Source organism: Frieseomelitta varia, unplaced genomic scaffold, assembly GCF_011392965.1.
Source record: "Frieseomelitta varia isolate USP_RPSP 00005682 unplaced genomic scaffold, Fvar_1.2 scaffold_1650, whole genome shotgun sequence".
Lineage (NCBI taxonomy): Eukaryota > Metazoa > Arthropoda > Insecta > Hymenoptera > Apidae > Frieseomelitta > Frieseomelitta varia.
In genome coordinates this window covers 1,559-4,871 of record NW_025109362.1, presented here as the reverse complement: position 1 = coordinate 4,871, position 3,313 = coordinate 1,559, and the positions used below count along the sequence as shown (strand labels likewise).

The following is a 3,313-nucleotide window of genomic DNA, read 5'->3' as shown; positions in this document are numbered from 1 at the left end:
TTTTTTTTCTGTTTCGGTTTTCGAGTGGAAACTGGAGAGACTGGAACAGAACGGCGAAAAAGCAAGCGCGACAAGAAGAGCAGCGCGCGCTCGCGCTGACTTTTACGAACTTTCCACGTTGTCTTTTTCGTCTGTTCCGGTGTTCCTTAACCCGCGGTCAGGTTAGAAAGTCGCGAAGTTCGCAGACGCGCAAATGAACGACCGAGAGAGCGGGCCTGGGCACATTTTATTTCGAATCAAATGGACAAAGTATTAGTCTGAAGTAATTTACTAACTGTTATTTGAAGTAACATTCTGTTAAGCAAGATGATATATATTCGACAGCATCGTTTAAAAGTAAACGTTCGTGGTAGTCAGAAGATTGAGAAATCTAGTCGAAGACAGATGTCTTGTCTCGCTATTTTGCTATCATGAAACTCGTCTAGTTAGTGATTCGTTGTTACGATTTACCTCGAGATTACCGAGCATTTTCGGAACGCAACCTGGTTTTCTCTATGGAAAACGTGCAATCGCCCGGTTGTTTCTCAGTGAACTGCAGCCTCGTTGGTTCGACGGATGCGTTTAGGAAACGGTTTACCGCGGCACGCGGAATTAGGGATTTGAACTTTTCAGTCGTGTAAAACGGTTGTATCGAATGCTGAGTACAAAGGAAGTGCCGTGTGTTTAATGTACCGTCACTTACACTTAGCTTTGTGCGCAAAGAAACTTAAGTATTCGTTGTGGTTTTTCGTTATTTGTTTCGCTTATTAACACATATTTATAAATCTAATAAATCTGTTTGGTAGCTACTAGTCGATCGATCGTGCTGTTCAACGATTCATATTCAATTTTATTTGTCAAGCTACGAGAACTGTATTGTATAAAAAATGTTTAATGATCTACGCTCGTTCTCATAGCTGTTCTTTATAAGATACTCTACGAGTTAAATTCCAGTTTTCATCAAATTTGTTAAAAATATATTATCTACGCGTAGTCTATATTTATCTTATCTAATATTTATGTAGGTACCTTGTACACTTTATCATTATTGGCCAGTATGAACATTTTTGTAGAATGAACAAAAAAAAAAAAAAATAATAATAAATGAAATAAATGAGTGAGTAACCAAAAGTGAATTTAGCATGTAATATTCGGTACATTTATACGAACGTGTATAATATCCGATGCGACATTCGTCGTAAACACTTCTCGCTGTCGGAAATATTTCTAAGAAATTGTTTTTCCAGGAATTCAAATCCTGTTCGTGTATGCTCGAGCTCGCGTCCTATTAAATTATTATGCGATGCGACCTCTGTTACGCAGTCAGTTGCTGAACATGAGGACGTTAAGACGTATCATTCAGTGCAATACTTTCGTCGTACTCTCGTGCTGTTAACTTCGTTTAATTGAAGTATGTTTTATTACGATAATTTATTGAATATTATTATTATTTATTACATATATATTAAATTATATTTCTTTTTATTATTTATTATGTATATATATTAAATTATATTTCTTCGATTGTCTTATTAGTTACGTTTATTGGTAACTCATATTGTAAGCTTTGAAAATTTGAGTCTTGATCTTCATTTTTACATAATTTGCACTTTCTGTACATTTATTTGATTTACTTATTTATTTATTTGTTCTGGTTTCATTTGTATAGGTTGTTGGTTATTGCCTCGAACTATTAAAGAGACGTCATGAAATTTAAGGACGCTACAAAGATTGGTACATCCGGGAACTATTCTCGAAGGTTAATATTTTATTTATCCCAATGAAGACGGACGTACTTTTTCGCTTTCTATTTTTATTATATTAGTTTTGGAAATAGACATTCATCGTGAATGAAATTCTAATCTTTTCTGCTGTATGTGTTACGCACTATACACGAGTATAGTCATTTGGCTATAGAATCTCGTGATAACAACACACGTTACATCGCATCTCTTTTACTTTCATTTATTCCTCATTAGTATTATTTAATTAATACGCGGGTATTTAACGATTCATTGAGTATTACGATAATAAAATCGTATGATGCTTTGAAACTTTTCAGTGTCAATTTCATTCGTAACCGGTTACCGGTAGCTTGTCTCTTCCCCTTTATTAATTTAAATTTTAAGAATTTAAAGTTGATTGTCCTTTTATTTTTATATATTTGCTTTTATTTGATACATTTGTGCTAACTTTTGATTTCTTTTTGTGCAGGTTATTCCTTGATCTTTTCGCAGAGGTAGTATAGAAGATGCAGAGACGCCACAATCATTAATGGATAACTTAATAAATTTTCACGGAAATTTGGTAACATTTTATTTATTTTGATGTATATATATATGTATATTCGAAACACAATTCACAGTGCGTAGCTTCATAATTATTTGGAGCACAAGATGAAAATAGAAAAGATTAAATCAATCAATGTTTTATTTAGAATATAGAGGTCGATATATACTCTGAAATGAATATATATCGCATTAGCTTATTAAATTTAAATGCACCTTACTATACTATACTTTAATGTGGTATATTTGCTTCTTTTGAACGCTGATGTACAATTAAACAAGCAAGATTTCACACCTGTTTTTCGTAGCATTATTTCTTAAATAGCTGTGAAATTATATATACATATATATATATATATATATATATGTATATATATGGTTATTTTTTCAAAAAATTCACGGCTTCTAAGACACCTGGGACGAATGAGTCATTCAAAATGACATATTTCACTATCTTCGTACATGTTGCAATCAAAACCATTTTTTTTTTTTTCTATTCCCAATTGCGCGTCAAACTTTGCAACGTCAATCCGCGCATTACATTACGTGTAATTCGTGGCAGGGCACTTCCATTTTCTTTTATTTCACCGTCAGGAATGGAAGCGATAAATCGTCACGGCGCATTTCGCCGGATCCTGAGAGAGCAATAAAAAAAAGTTGGCTTTATTTATATATCCCTATCCCACCCCTACCCCTTATATATATATATATATTTTTTTTTTTTTATTTTAATCTCGCTTAACATATCAAGCCTTCGACTCGTCGATTTCCCTCCCGTGCGGTACCAAACGATATTACGAGTTATTACGCGTTTGAAGGGTTTATCGATGAAAGAGGTTTATCAAAATGTAAATATATTAGCGGATTGTGTGTATGCAATGATTACGCGTGTCTATTTGCACGGAATATCTGCGGAAATAAAGCGGCCGTTACATTTGGTTAATACAAATCGTTAATCCGCGATTGGCCTGCTACGCGTCCAACATGAATTTCCATTAAAACCGAAAAATATAAATATTTGTCGTTGCATCTTTACACGTGCTGCC

At 33.7% G+C, this 3,313-nt stretch overlaps 1 long non-coding RNA gene across 1 annotated transcript; it reads left to right on the top strand.

The window, feature by feature from the left end:
- The first annotated feature begins 1,275 nt into the window (after positions 1-1,275).
- On the top strand, positions 1,276-2,258 carry LOC122538516. Its single transcript, XR_006308863.1, has 3 exons — positions 1,276-1,390; positions 1,649-1,738; positions 2,194-2,258. It is a non-coding gene; the product is annotated as an uncharacterized LOC122538516 (long non-coding RNA).
- Positions 2,259-3,313: the final 1,055 nt, after the last annotated feature.